The sequence below is a fragment of the Agelaius tricolor genome, unplaced genomic scaffold (genome assembly GCF_023055355.1).
Source record: "Agelaius tricolor isolate 1412-34295 unplaced genomic scaffold, bAgeTri1.0.p SCAF_6, whole genome shotgun sequence".
In the NCBI taxonomy this organism is placed as follows: Eukaryota; Metazoa; Chordata; class Aves; order Passeriformes; family Icteridae; genus Agelaius; species Agelaius tricolor.
This window is the reverse complement of record NW_027269266.1, coordinates 1,932,827-1,949,032: the sequence shown is the minus strand read 5'-3', so window position 1 is coordinate 1,949,032 and position 16,206 is coordinate 1,932,827. Positions and strand designations below refer to the sequence as shown.

The window sequence follows — 16,206 nt, the reverse complement described above, 5'->3', positions numbered from 1 at the left end:
AAAAAATTAAAGCTTAGTATTTTTATCTTGAAAACCTATACTGCCAAGGAAGAAAACCTTGAAAGGGCTTGTGAGACACCTGAAAGGTGACTTTTTTTTTTAAACTGACATTTACATCACACTGAATTCCTTAAAAGCTTTCCTCCAGTTTTCTCTTAGTTACCTTGCTCTCCTTTTTCTCAGATTTCTATTTACTGTAGAAATATCTTCTTTTTCTAGATCTTAACTCTTCAAGCATCCTCATTCCCTTAAATTATTTCCTGAGACATTGACAGTAGAGGTAGAGCAAGCAATCTCACAGTCTGCCAGTGGAAATAAAACACCACCTTGCTGATCGGTGATCACAGAAAAAGGGTGAACAGTGTTAAGAGTTTCACTGTCTGCTAAATGCCCTGCAAATATTTCCTAAATTGCAAACTTTGATCATGAATCTCACCCTGCCAAGCTCCAGCAGTGAGCTGAATTTTATCCCTAGTGCCATGCACCAGCCCCACCAAAATCACACCCTGAGCTCACAGCTGAGTCTGCAGAATGATTTTATCTGCTCCTAAGGGAGGATTTCAGGGCAGGAGTTTAAAGTTGGCTGTAAATTCAACCCCCTCCCAAGCCAAAACACAAATACCTGTGTTAATGCCTCCCCTTGAACCAGAGTTAAGCTCCTGTACAGGGGCCAGGCACAAATACCTGCAGGATGAGAAAAGATTCCAAAATATCCCAGCTCTAAGTTCACAAGAGGAGAAGGATGGGTATGAGGGAGGCAAAAGCCATGGGAACAACTCTGCCAAGGATTCCCCATTCCTGCATCTGTCTCTCTCCACTGACAAGAGCACCTTGAAGACCAAAATCACTGAAAATCCAATGAAATTCATTAAAAATAATATAAAATCTAAGTTCTAAACAGCTATGAAAATTTTATTTTACTGTGAGTGCAGCAAATTTCTGCTTCCTGAATACATTAAAAGAGAAATACAGGACAGTATGGAATTCTTCTAGTGGGATGCAGGCTTTGGACTTCTTTTTTTCCCATTAGCAGTTCCCTGGCCTATCAAAATTTATAGAAGATAAATCCAGTCAGAACCCAGGGTTCATGTGATCTCTTCCCTCACTCCACAACAGCATCCCACTTCCCTCTCCAGCCAGTGTTAAGTCATTATCTCAGATGAATCCCCCTCCCTTCCCAGACCTGAGTATTGATTTCCCTTTGATGCATGGGAAAAAGAGCAGGAAATGCTCTTCCTTCAAAAAAGCAGGAAATGAAAAATTTCTTACAAAGACTTTTCCTGAATAATCATGCAAAGCATCCAGATCTTGCAAAAATAATTTCATTCAGAAACAGGCAATTAAGACAAGATTTCATGGCAATGCTGAAGGATAAACATAAAAAAAAAAGTTGGTGGTACTCACTCAGGAAGGCAGCTGACAAAATCCATCAGAGAAAGAATGAGGAGAGGTGATACTGGTGATATTTTATCTGATTCACTCGCAGCCTTTTGCAATGGGTGATTTGCTACCATCCTATAGAAACAGTGACATCCATCCCAAAGGCCCCTGGGATAATGCAGCCTTTCCATAAGCCTCTATATTGTTCTCCTGGCTGTGTACCAGACACAAGAAATTTCTCTACAGTGGCAAAACAACGAGCCCCTGCTGATGCTGGGTTCAGGTTTGCTTTATGGAGCAGAGCGACAGGACTTGGCTGTGACATGAAACTTCCACAAATCCCAATTTAAATACTCTGCCTCCAGCTCATCCGTGACCAAAGCACACAATTCTTGCCTGCAACAGGGAGAGCTTTTAAATCTCTTCCATTTTTACTGAATTCCTGTAAATTCACCCAGGTGTTGGGGGTTTGGCAGCACTGATGGGCTTCCAGCACGTTACCTAACGCTGCTCCCAACGCTGGGTTTCAAAAATCTGAAAATTCATTTTAACAACCACCCCCAAGGCTGCTAAACTTAGAGAGGCAGAACACCACCACCAAGCACTGAATTTCTCCTGCCAAGTTTTCCCCTCTTCTCCTCCTTTCTCCTGTGAAGAGGAGCAGACTGGTGGCACTCTGCAGGTCCATATCCCCAGTTCCACTGTGATGGAGCCAAACCCCAGTGCTGACACACAGGGTGACAAAGCTGGTGGCAAAGCTGACAAATGAGGATTTTAAACTCTATTTAACTTATCTCTGCATAAAAGTCAGTGAAAATCTGTACAGGCTTCTTCACTCTTAATGGAGTCCCCAAATTCATGTCATCCTACAGCACCTGTGATTCCTCCACCAACTTTTAGGATTTCAAATCCATTTTATTTATATGCACACAGGACAAAGCCATGCTTAAAATTTTTATTATCAAGTATTATTTTATCCAGAAATACCCCACCAAACCCAAAAACTATTCAAACACAAGATGCCCTCACCTCAAACTTTATCCACCAAAAAAACGAAAACTCTCCTGTTCCTCAGCACCTGGTAAGGAACAGGCACAACAATATTTCCTTTTTTCAGATATGGAAATGGTTCCAGCAACAGTTTGAATACTTGATCATTTTTGAAAAAATCCTACCAGATTTTTAAGTGCTGCATTATTTAGGACCCCTCCAAGCAAGCCAAATGACTGAACTGCAAGCACCAATGATGGCAGAAAGCCTTGTCTGGAAGACAATTATTGCCAAATTAGGATGATCTGAGATGAGCAGGACACTGCCTCTTTCAGTCACACACCCACAGCTGAGAGACAACAGAACATCTGGCTCAGCTTCTCCTGAAAAAGGCTGAAATGGATGGTGGAAACACAGTGGTGTTTGTGAGTAAACACAGAAAAAAACCCAAACCAAACCAACAAAAAACTGTCCCCAGCAGAGAGGGGAGTCAGTGGTGGGCAGGGAGTGCCCTGGGACATCTCCTGGCTCCACACAGGGCAGGAATAACGAGATGTGGTCACTCCAGCAATCAAGAAAAGTGGCTTATTTGGCCACTTGGAGCAAGAGGCAGCTCATGGGCTAGAGGCACATTGCTATTATTTCCTGTGAGTGTTCCAAGGGCTGCATTTATCCTCTGGGAAGTGCTATAAATAAATGGGATGTTTTCCAGAGGGAAGGGCGTTAGTGGTCACTTTTACCCAAACATTGCCAAAGAAGTATCTTTAGGTCCAGCATCCAAGCCCTTCCTTCAGCTGACAGGTTTTATTTCTGGAATTAAAAAGCCTAGAATTAAAATGTTAATTCTAGAATTACTTCTAGGTTTAATTCTAGAATTAAATCTAAAATTTTCTAGAATAAAAAAAAAAATTCTAGCCAATACCTGATGGTCCCTTTCACTAGAACACAAATGTGTTCATATTAATTTCTCTTGTCCATTTCTTGTTATTTTTTGCTATAATTTACCATGCAACACAACTGATTGCAAAGAAATCAATCCATGCAGACTTTGCAAAGAAAACAACAATTTACAGGTGTTTTAGTTGCTTAGTAAACTTGGAATTTGGTGGGTTTTTAAACATGTTTTTGGATACTGGGCCCAAAGAGTTATTTTATCACCTAAGGGAAATATTCTGTATCTGTTTTGTTCCAGCACAAGACCATCAAACCTCAATCAATGTTTGACTGCTCTGAATGAATAAATAAAAAGCAAAACCAAAAGTTTTCCAAGATATCTGCCCACTGGACTTGGTAGTGATTTCCACAACTGCAACATTTTAGCAGCTATTTGAAAATACAGGATGCAGCTTCCCAGACAACCACAGTTGCTGTACACTTATGGTCCCAATTAAAGCAAGAAAAGGAGTTTATTCCTGTACAACACTTCCTAGCAGCAGCAGCTGCCAATCACCTGATAACTCTTTAACGTGTTTCCACTCAGGATTTTTACACCTTTGAAACTTGTTATTATTATCCAAAAGAGAAACCTTTACTGACCTTATTAGCAGAAGAGAAGATAAAGCCATTTATGACTTGAAGGCTTTTATACAAGGACCACCTACAGTGGGACTTCAGAAATCATCTTCATAAGAAAAATTGTTGTTTTTTTTTTCTTCAAGAGTAGCATGTATTGGGCTGACAATTACTGGAAAACAGTTTAAAAACAGCACCATAAAGTTTTGTTTTCCCATCTGACTCCACCTGGTATTTTAAGTGGCCAGTGGAAACATTTTACTTCAGCCTTTCACCATCAGCAATAGAAAAAAAAAAATCAAGTTTTTTTTTTTGTTTGTTTGTTTATTACTATGTGCATTGTTTGCTGAAAAAATAATGATTTTTTTACCTATGAACTTCTAAAACTATTTCAAGTGAATTCCAACACCCTCTATGCACAGCACAAGGATAAACAAAGCCTAAACTAAACAGATATTAACCTTAACAGGAACTCAGGATTATCTCAGCACATTCTGCAATGAGTCAGCCCAGAATTATTTTACTCTTATCTGTCTTTTAGTGCCCATTGAAGGCATTTCCAAAATAAAACCAGAGTTACTTCTATGTTTTAGTATAAACAACACTTGGACAAGTGCACACCCTTGTAGAGCAGCATCCCCTTTCTCAAGGGGCTGCAGAGTGGTTTGCTCAGGCTCAGTGCCACGTCACCTTGCTAAAAATTGTCCTGCTGTGTCCTCCTGGTCACCACCACAAGGTCACCTTCCACATTTCCAGGAGCAGTTTCACACTCACAGCTTATAACCCTGCTAATATTACTGGGAATTCTTTCTGTGCTTTATTCTGGTTGGCTTGATTTTATTCTTGGGTGGGGTTTGGGTTGGTTTTTTGTTTTCTTGGATTTGGGAGAACAGGTAATTATTTTTCATGTTGTAAAGCCATAATCAATATTTTTATATTTACAATTTAAGAAGACTGCAAGTGTTATTTCAGGAGTTTGGTGAAACAAATAATTTTGGGTGATGAGGGAAAGAACCAGAACCATCTGGGACATCAGAAATTCACCACTGTGGAAGCTGTATTTGAACAGAACCACAGCTGCACATGGTCAACAAAAAGTTCTGTACTTCAGGGCTTAATCCAGCATATCACACAAAATGAAATGGCAGAGTTTCATTCTATTTAGGATTTTTCCTGAAAGGACACTTAGGAAAATTATAAATCAAAACCTCCTTCTGATCTCTTGTTTTTAGTTACTGAATGCTACTCTGCATCCTGTGGAAATGGCACCTGGCTGAGGGATCCAGGGACACCTGGTCCTCAGGAATCTGCTGAGGCTGTTCCCTGCATCTGGGCCAGGTTTGCTCTGAAAGCTCATTTTTCTCCTTTGAATATTATTACAGTTTTGTATCATGAGCTAGTAACAGTATTTAGCTCTTATGTTTAGGATAAACAACTGATTGATTTAAAGGTACTGAAAAGAATCCATCACTGCTACAAGTGACATTTTTAAAAACATTCTGCTCTCCGAGCTCCCCTGCCTGCCAGAATGATGCTAAACAGGTAATTTATAATGATGTGCAGCAGCAGCACAAGTAAATACAGGCATGAGACCTGAACAGATTCCTATTTCAAAACTGTCAAGTTTGATTTCTAGTTTTGTTCAAATTTTTGTCTTTTCTTCATCATGACATGTTTACCAAAGGGAGAGCGGAGGCAACTATAGGGTAACATGTTGAGCACTAATAAATATGAAAGCTTTATAGGAAAAAAACCCCTCAAACTATCATAAGAGTAACACTGAATGCTCTTTGTAGCAATACTAGTTAGCATGTAATTAGTGTGTACAATTAGTCATTAGCAACCTTCCCAGTAGAGACAGGAAGAATTTGCTGGAGTGTTTCAGATTTCTTAGAGGGCAGGGATAAAAAAAAAAAAAGGGCATTTGAATTTCAGGGCCAAGTTTGCATTAAGCTGTCAGTTTCATCATGGTAATCTGGAGCCAGAAACATTCATGTATTCAATCCACTCTAAAATTCAGAAGGACACTTCCTGGTTTTTCTTAGGTTTCACTTTCAATCTCCATTAAACTTCACCATACATCCTTCTTTGACATATCTAATCTCAACACAAGAGGGAATCTTCCAGAAAGACAGGAGCTGCTGCAATGTGAGGAAAAAGGAAGCCCATAACTATGCACTCATGATAAACCCGATTAAAGAAATCCAGTTAAAATCTCATTCCTTTGTGGATAAGCACAGACCTCTACACAGATGCAAATTGTTTTCCAGTTATGCTGTAAACCCCCTCCTTCTGGGACTTTCCAATTTATGTCAATGTGTAATTAGCAAATGAATTGCTCTGCAGATTGCATTCAGTATTCTTTTCCTTTTCTTTTCTTAATTCCCCAACTAACATAACCTTCCCCCCTTTCTCCACTTGCAAAACTCTCCAAATCACTTTCAACTTGTGGATTCTCAACAAAATCAGCTTCACATCATAAAAAGTAATGAGAACTGGCAGCTGGCCAACAAATGACTTGGCAAAGGTAATCATCTTCCAGCACCCAGCATAGGAAAAGTGTCAGTGAGTTCAGGATAAATACAAGCACAAACACTTGATGTGTTCAGTTGTAATGAAATTTTACCCTTCCTTCCTCTAGTGCCCCATTTCCATCCCTGGAAATGTTCAAGGCCAGGCTGGATGGAGCTTGGAGCAACCTGATCTAGTGGAAGGTGTCCCTGCCCATGGCAGGGGTTGGAAATGGATGATGTTTCATGTCCTTTGCAATCCAAACCATTCTGTGACTGATGACACACAATTCATATGCTGAAACACAATCAGTACCTTTCTAATACTGCTTTTCAGTACCTTTAAAAGGTTGCATCAGTTATAACAAATGCAAATTGCTGCCAGTTAATCCTGTTTAGGAACTCCCAGATAAACAGTTTTGGAAACCATTTCTTCACAGGTTATGCAGGTCACCTGTATGAGGCATGAGCTAACATTTCCTTTAACCCAAATGGGACCTTCTGCCTTTCACTCTGAAGCCATGCTGTACCCTGGGAAGAGCCCTGGAGTATTTACTCTATTATTCTGGTTATTTTTCATGCATCTCCTCCCTTTAAATACAGCACAACATCCACTGGAGGTGACAAAAGACCTTTATTTTCCTACATTTCAACACAGAGAACATCTCTCCTTATAAGACAGCTCCTACATCACCAACTTCCCAGGAGACAATCTGTCCCTACAGGATTGTCCAGGGCTCCTCCTCAGCCCCAAACATCAACTTCTCACAGAACCACAAAGCTTGGAAAAGATCTCTGAGGTAGAGTCCAACCTTTACCACAACACTGACACAGCAGAATCATCCCTGGACAATTCTGCCACCAAACACCTCAGCCCCTGGAGCTTCAACAGCATCAGAGCACAGAGGCAGCTGCTGCAGCCCAGATCTTCTGAGGAGAAGATAAAAAGGCAAGAAAGCAAAACAAAGCAAGGGAGAGAATTTTCAAAAACCCCAAAAGGTCAAAGATTAATTCCAAAAATCCCTGTGAAATACATACTTGAAGTGTTTTCCCTGAAATGCTTCGCTTTACACTGCATTCATCAAATTGTTAATGCGTATTTTTAACCAATTTTTGTTGAAAGAAGTCCCATAAGCCCATTTGAAAAAATTTTAAGGGTTTTGTGAAGGTGTAATGAGACACTTTACAATTGTACCCTTCTCTCCAGGTGGTAAATGTTAAACCTTTCTTTGTGCTTGGCTGAAGCAAGTATATAAATGATTAAATATTTTCTAGGAATGTGTCACTATTGACCTCTCCTCTGCAGAATGCTTCTATCTGACTATCACTAGGAAAAACTGCCAAACCTCACACTGCAAACCAACTTCAAACTCTACACCCACCATTCTGAGCTTCACTGAGGTGGACCTGCTGCAGAAACACCAGGAGGCCACAAAAAAAAGCTCTGAGAGCTGGAGAACCTCTGGCATGGAGACAAACCCCTCAAGAGGGTTGAGGGTGTTAGCAACCCTCTGTATGTCTCCATGCCAGAGGTTCTGAGGAAGAGAAGAGGAAGAGAAGAGGAAGAGAAGAGGAAGAGAAGAGGAAGAGAAGAGGAAGAGAAGAGGAAGAGAAGAGGAAGAGAAGAGGAAGAGAAGAGGAAGAGAAGAGGAAGAGAAGAGGAAGAGAAGAGGAAGAGAAGAGGAAGAGAAGAGGAAGAGAAGAGGAAGAGAAGAGGAAGAGAAGAGGAAGAGAAGAGGAAGAGAAGAGGAAGAGAAGAGGAAGAGAAGAGGAAGAGAAGAGGAAGAGAAGAGGAAGAGAAGAGGAAGAGAAGAGGAAGAGAAGAGGAAGAGAAGAGGAAGAGAAGAGGAAGAGAAGAGGAAGAGAAGAGGAAGAGAAGAGGAAGAGAAGAGGAAGAGAAGAGGAAGAGAAGAGGAAGAGGAAACCTCTGGCATGGAGAAGAGAAGGCTCTGGAAGATCTCAGAGTGCCTGAAGTGCTCCAAGAGAGCTGGAGAGGGACTGGGGACAAGGGACTGGGATGACAGGATAAAGGAGAATGACTCAGAACTGCCAGAGGGCAGGGTTAGGTGGAATATTAGGAAGAGATTTTTTCCCTGGGAGGGTGGGGATGCCCTGGCCCAGGGTGCCCAGAGCAGCTGTGGCTGCCCCTGGATCCCTGGCAGTGCCCAAGGCCAGGCTGGATGGGGCTTGGAGCACCCTGGGACAGTGGAAGGTGTCCCTGCCCATGGCAGGAGGTGGCACTGGATGGGTTTTTAAGGTTCCTTCCAACCCAAAGCCTTCTGTGATCCTGTGAAAGCTTTCCTGGAATCAGATCCCTGGTAAGCACATGGACATGCACTCATGGGCAACGAATGCAAGTGTGTAAATATTCAGGCATGAAAATACAAGACAGCTTTTGTGGACAGAAATAAAGCAGCACTGTCTGCCAATTGTTAAATGCATGCTCAGAATGACTTTGTCTAAGATTTGTATCTTTTAAAAAAACTTTTTACTAACGTGACTTCAAAAAGAAACCCACACCTGAATTTTTCTACACATGTCCACTGTAACAGCACCTTTGTGGCACAATTTCTTCATGGTGATTATGAGGATGGAAACTGATTTATCTAGCCCAAAGTGTTGCCAAAGGCAGGAATTCATGCTCAAGAGCTGGAAGCACATCCCTCCCTCTGGCTCCCAGAGACCAGGGGAGGAGTCCCACACACCAAGGGAACAGCCAAGCTTTGCAAATCATCAAATAAACAAGAAAGTTTCAAATTTTACTGCTGATTACAGCAGGCCAGGACACAGCAAGATTCTTTTTACTGCCAATTCCGCTGGGAATCCTGGAGGACAAGTCAGGAAGCAGAGAGCTGCGGGGGTGGGGAGAGCAGGGCAGCGAATAAAAATCAATACTTCCCTTGCTACCAGGAAAATAAGGTTTGCAACAGTGGAAGCAAACAACTGGCAAGTCACTCAGCAGAGAGGACTTGGCTTAAAAACAATATCATCAATATGCAAACTGTAACTGCAGGCTGAGGTTCAGGAAATATTTGCCTCCTACAAACCTGTTCTGATAGTTTAGAAACATTTTAAAAGTTATAGACACATTTGATTTTGATCAGGCATCCATTATCTGGGGCTGCTCCTCTGTACAAAATAGGTCCTGCAGCGTCTTATTTTCCCATCTGTCAGGCTTTAAATATATTAATAAACATTCAGAAGAGACTAACAGCTTCTTGAAAACATAAATAAAGAAAAAAAAATCTCATTTCAACCCCCCAACACCCTTAGAATCCAAGTCTATCATGTATTTATTCAGCTTTAGCTCGCCATAAATTTTCTAGATAATAGAATTCTCATTTCTAGTGCAGCCAATCACTTCTAATAATTGGGTTCTTCTTTTTACAAATCATACTTTATTATCTTGTACAAAGAAAACAATAAGTGGCACTTTGCAAGTGATCATTTTGATAACAGGCTGAATAAAGCCTACAAGCTTTAGAACAGGACTTTCTCTGCTCATTTGGTTAAAGTTGATATTTTTACTGCTTGTATTTGTGTTACACAGTAGCAGCTGGCACTGAAAGGACTGAACTGTATAAAACTCTTAAGATTTTTTTTTTCTTGTCTTACAGCAAACATTCCAGAAATACAAAAAAAAAAAAAGGCCAAAATTATACCACAGCAGAGCACGTGGAACATATTTTCACTCAGATCTATTTAGATGCTACTTAAGCTTTCCATATCCATCCCATCCACGTCCATTTCATGCCTCAACCTCTCCAAGTAAAAATAAAGCAAGCTCCCCTCAAACTCCAGCAAAGCAGAATTTAGAGAAGATTAACATTTCCAGCATGAAACTCTTGGAAATTTGTCTGTGATGACATAAAAGCACAAAAGGCTCTTCCTCTGTGCCTGCCTGCAGCTCTGGGAGTTCAACAAATAATTATTTAAACCCAGTGAGATGTTTGAGCTGAGCACAGAAAATAGAGTTTAGATCAGGAACACCCAACTGATGGAGACCTAGGAGATGTTGCTGAATGTTTTTCTGGGAGATTCTTCCAGCCAGGTTTCCACTGCTGAGAAGCATGGGAAGGTTTACAATCCTCACCAGCAATCCAGATGTGATCTTTATAAACATCTAAACAGGCTTGGCCCGTTGGAGTTCTATCAGCCCTTCTCTTGTTTCAGCTTGGAAGATTCCATCCCTTTCTGGAAATAATTCTGAGCTGGGATAAGGGGGCACACTAAACCACCCAAATGTGTGGGCAGAGACCCTCAGACTTCATCAGTGGTCTGAAAAGAAGGTAAAAAAGTTTGTGAAAACATCTCCAGAGACTCATTCACACTGTGATTAAAAAAAACTCTAATGGTTCAGGTTCCATTGCGAACCTTTTTCATCCAATTTAGTGCAGAAGACAATTCACATCTGTAGGGACACCAAAACATTCTGTTACTCTAAATAACTGAAAATAGACACTGATGAAGTCTGGTCAGGAGTGCTCAGGGCAGGCTGGGAGGCCATGCCAAACCCCAGAACTATTCCCTGTGCCCCAGCAGCCTCTGCCTGGGCTGCACAGGCAGGATTTCACTCCCTGCTCCATCCCCAAACAGGCTGGAGCACTCGGGCACCTCTCTGCTCCTTCCTGGTCCTACCTGCATCCACATTCCTCTGCCCTCCCAGCAAGATATATCCCCCAGGCAGGGAGGAGAAAGAAGGATGAGCCACATTTTCCCTCACTGATTCACACAGTGGGCAAAACCTAAGCAAGAATGGAGGTAATTAGAACTGTCTTTGCTTTTCCTAGTCTTTTTTTTTTTTTTAAGAAAATGTTAGCTCTTGTTGACAGAAAAATTTCAAATTTTTTCTGTCCAGTTCTCTGTTGGCTGGGCATGAGAAATGGACAAATTAAACCCCTAAGTTATCATTTCCATAGCCAGGATTGCCCGAAACTGGATTTTTAATTGAAAATATAATACTCAGCCCCAACCACGGTGGTCATTGCCAACAACTCAAAATTCAAAAGATACCAAAAGTGCACTTCCTTACACAGGGAACAGCTAAGATTTGACATATACATAAAAATTGTGAGATAGACCTATTTTGCAACCATTTTCATGTCAGAATGGTGACTTTTACAGGACAGTCAAGCTCATAAATTAAGCATTCCATGAAGGGAAAACAAGCTTCCCACAGTCAAACCTATCTATGAGGGCAACAGGAAAGTCCTTCACAACAATGCCCAAGTCAGGGAGTTTCATTTCTCTTGGCCTTTTGCCTTCTCAGCATTTCAGTTTTTATCCCTTTAAAGAAACACAAATGGAGCCCTTATCCAGAGGCTTATTTGGAATGTTCAGCTTAAACTCTGAGAGCTGAAGCGTGGCATCGATCACACTGCATTTTACTGATTATGTCAGAAAATGCTATTTGCATTTCTGAATACTGAATTAACAAAATGTAGGTCAACTTTGTTGGGTTTCTTCTTTTTTTTTTTTTTTTTTTTTTTTAAAGCATGTTAAACTTCTGAACACTTTAGTGAAATCACCACATTGAAACCAGTAGGAATTTCAGGTGACAACAGGCACTGTGAAGAAATGATCACACTGCAGGGGTTATAAACTGGCTGAATATTTGATATTCAGACTAATTACCATTCCCATCTGCCAGTGCACTTCTGCCTGTTAACTGGGACCCTAAATCAAATCTTGGGTTACTACAGCCTCCCTGGAACATAAAACCTACTGTATGGCTACTCTGGTTTCATATAACAACTATGTCATTAGTTAATGATTTAAAATTTTGCCCTCTGCAAGCAATTCACATTCCAGTGGATTGCTGGAGTGGTTTCCAAATCTTTTTTTTTTTTTCTTCTCCCCTTTAAATGCTACTTTAGTGTTAAAATTCTGAAGTCAGTATTATAAAAATCTGTTGAGACACTGTCTCAGGATCATTAACATATGTTCAAGTGTTTGAATACTCTGAATCCTGGTGATGTAATGGCAAAAAAGTACATTCAAAATATTTTCAGCCATATTCAAAATGGTTTTTTTTATTGAAGACACAATTAAAGACATTTATTTTGGCTTTTAACTTGAGATCTTCAGAACTCTCTATTTAAAATTATAATGAGTATTGCTCTCATTGCTGGCTTTTTCCAACTCTATTTGAAAGAAAAGAAGGTAAAAAAGTTTGTGAAAACAACTCCAGAGACTCATTCACACTGTGATTAAAAAAAACTCTAATGGTTCAGGTTCCATTGCGAACCTTTTTCATCCAATTTAGTGCAGAAGACAATTCACATCTGTAGGGACACCAAAACATTCTGTTACTCTAAATAACTGAAAATAGACACTCAGCTGACAGGAAAATTTTAGAGAAGTCAGGAAAGATGTAGCTGAAGACAGAAAACAAACCACCACAGCCTGAAGGAGGTACCTGAAGGACTGGACTGGTTTTTTTTACTACTATTGAACTTGGCACTTGGAAACAGCCAAGAATCTGCATCATTTATGAGGATCAAATTAATGCAGGCAGGTAAAAAAAAGGAAATTCATTTCTCTGGACTGAATGCCTGTTGCCCATCCATGACCACACTCTCTCAATGTGACACTCAGAGCAGCTCTGTCAGCACTGCTCAGTTTTCTGTACATTTAATCATACAGATTTTACATTAGAGGTCTATGAGTAATATGAACTAATACAAATTTAAAAATAAAATAACCAGTTGATTTTATCGGGGATGATTTATAGAGATCCAGACTTTCAGTTTTTCTTCATACTTTTTATTTATATTTTTCTCATTTTATATTTTTCTTCTATTTTCTTCTCTGCTCACATTTACCCCGATTAAAAAAAAACTCCTTTTCACATACTTAGGTCTCCATTTTAGCTTCAAGTTTGTTAATGTTCCCAATTTCCAGAAGTGCCAGATGACCACAACATAAAATATTCTGCAAAGAACTACTATTTCTGTTACTTAAAAAACTAACAGAGAATTGAATTCTCTGTGAATTTAGCGTCAAAAGAATTTCCAGGCACCTATGAATCACTTCCAGTTGAGAAAATCTAAGTTTCTATTTCCCAGAACTAATTTAACAACACAAATAGAGACCAAAATCCTCCAGCAGCACCAACACCACAGGCATTTGAGAACATTACAATAACAATAATAACAAAATATGATTGTAGCAAACCTTCCATGCTCAGCTTTCATCTTGACAGACAACTAAATCCAGTGCACCACCATGTGGCAACATATTAGGGAATGGTTCACATACCAAGACCTGGTTTTTTCCACCTTCAAAATTTTTTATTTCCTAAAAAATAAATGTTAACAAATCCTTCTTAGCGTTTAAAAGATCCCCCTAACAAGTTGCCACAGCTTCACTCATCTCCAAGGCTATTGTTAATACACCTGGACTAGCAAGAAAAAGCTTGAGCATTTGTAAAACACAATATTTACCTAAAAACACAACTGCCCCAGGACCAGAGAACCAGCTCTGTTTCTTGCCAGCCTCGCTCCCTCACACAGGAGAAATCTGGCAAAAGCTTAAACTGCACATCGAATTCCTTTTAAAACATAAATACATTTTAATAAATAAATTAAGCTAAATGCTGGCCTCACATCTGATTAAAAGCTTAAAAAAAATCTTGGGAAAAAAATCAAAACCTTGAAGGTATACACATGCATTATTTAGCAGCTGCTCAGTTACTCTGGAACTGCCTCTCTCCAGTTGAACAACAAGAAAATAACTGATTCTTCTTCCACGACAAACACCAACACAAGGTCTCAAGGACCCTAAGGAAACCCTGATTCCCAAAGCCAACACATGCCACTTAGTACCCTGGAATTTCCTTCTGCAGCCAAATGCTAAACTCAGAGGAAAAAAAAAAACCCAGCTTTTCATTAAACTGAACAGCTTTGCCTCACACAGCACAGTGCTGCTGTATTTCACCTTATCACAAAATTCCAGAATTCAGCCTCAGCTGATTGTGGATTTCATGAAACAGAGAGTTAATTCATTATGCCTTAACACACTTGTGAGCCATTTTGTACCAATCCCCTGAACCAGCAGCAGAGACTCATGCACAGCTGAGTTATCTGGGCTCCCTATCTGCGCTCCGGGCTCTTTCTCTCGAAGCTCACCGGACCTAAAGGCTCTGAAATCTGACAGAAATTTGGGTGAGGATGTGCAGCCACGCCAGGGAGGCAGGCAGAGCCACGGGTTCCCACAAGCTGCCTACCTCCAGCACCGGGAAAACCTGTAGTGGAAGAGGCTGGAGCAGGCAGTGCTCTCCTTCCAGAGCCCAGGACTGACAGACCCGCGGTTCTCCTGCTGCAAAAGTTGCTCTGGAGTGATGTGAAAGTCTTACCACAGAGCTCATCGTCAACCCAACCACGTTTAAAAAAAACCACACACACCCCAAAAGCCGAAAAAAATGGTAATTCACCTCCTGCTTGAAGATGACGCTGGAGTTTCCTCATCTCCAACTCCAGGTCCCCTCCTTCCCCTCTCCCCCAGCCCTGCTAACACCAAGCCTGAAAAGCTCTTTCTCTGCGAAGAAGACCATCACGATTTTCTGCCAAAGACAAACCAATAGCAAGAACACAATGCACATTATGCAAGTTACTGCAGAGTTATGCAAGTTAGATGCATATTTTCACTCGCTCTGCCGAGGACTCTGAAGCCACTTGTTTGATGTGGATGCCTACTCTTATTCCCAGCTGTCAAATCTTCCTCTGCTTGTCTCAACTGGCTTTTTTTGCACTAAAATTTCAAGCAGTTGCTACAGATATCAACGAAACCCTTCCATGACATACAATCATCTAGGCCATTAAAACCACAAGCTCTGAGCTCAGTATCACACATGTCTACCCTAAACCAGGTCTTAGGAGATGGGGCAGGCAGAGCACAGCACCTCAGTTACTGTAGATACCCCACACTCCACACTGCCAAAACAGAGGAAAGCATCAAAAATCTCCTGAGCCAAACCAGGCCTCGTGGTGGAACTACCATCTCACAAGCAAAAGGAATTAGAGAGTTACATAAACACTCCTATGCCAAAAATAAAGAATTTTTTGTTCAAACACCCCCCAAACCATCAGGTTTGGGGTTTTTTTTTTGTTTTTTTTCCTCTACTTCCATACTTGTGCAGTCAGCACTAGTGAAGCAAGAAGACACAGATTTCATGTATGGCCTTACAGTCAAAAGTAACTGGGAGCAACTTCTCCAACAATACAGGAGCCCTCACTAGTTCCAAGATGAGCCACACAAAAATGCAAGCTTTTTGGGCACTAAATTCACCAATTTCAGGGGGAGAGCTATCAATCTACCATTTCAGACGACTGCTCAGAGATCTGACCGTACCTACTAAGGAACATGGAGACGTAACTCTTTACTTCTGATTTCTGCCCTTTCTCCCCTGTTTACCAGCACTGCCTGTCACAAAGCATAAAAGTGACATCCAAGTAACTTCCCAAAGCCGTGAACGAGCCCCCAAAACCTGAACCCTCCTGCTCACCCACCAGACACAAGAACAGAACCACTTACAGCCCCAAGAGTGCTCCAAGCTTCTGAAAGCAAACAAGGTTAAAGGCACTCGTCAACATCCAGACTTTTGAGGGAAGCAGCTCCTTCAGCCAGGCTGGATTCATCTCATTTGGGAGTAAAACCCGGTCCAAGTGTGATGCCTTACGCAAGCAACAACTATTTATCTAAGGAGTCAAACAGAGCCTGCTTTAACAAGTAGCCTGTGTCTCTCTCTGAGAGGCACAAGTAACCTCCAACAAACCCAAAAGCTGCACAGATTCTGAAATGGGGAGGCAGGGAG

The 16,206-nt window shown here is 41.0% G+C and overlaps 1 protein-coding gene across 3 annotated transcripts in view; it reads right to left on the bottom strand.

Moving 5' to 3' along the window:
- CTDSPL (CTD small phosphatase like) overlaps positions 1–16,206 on the bottom strand; it is an 85,805-nt gene that overhangs the window by 68,663 nt on the left and 936 nt on the right. The window lies entirely within an intron of this gene.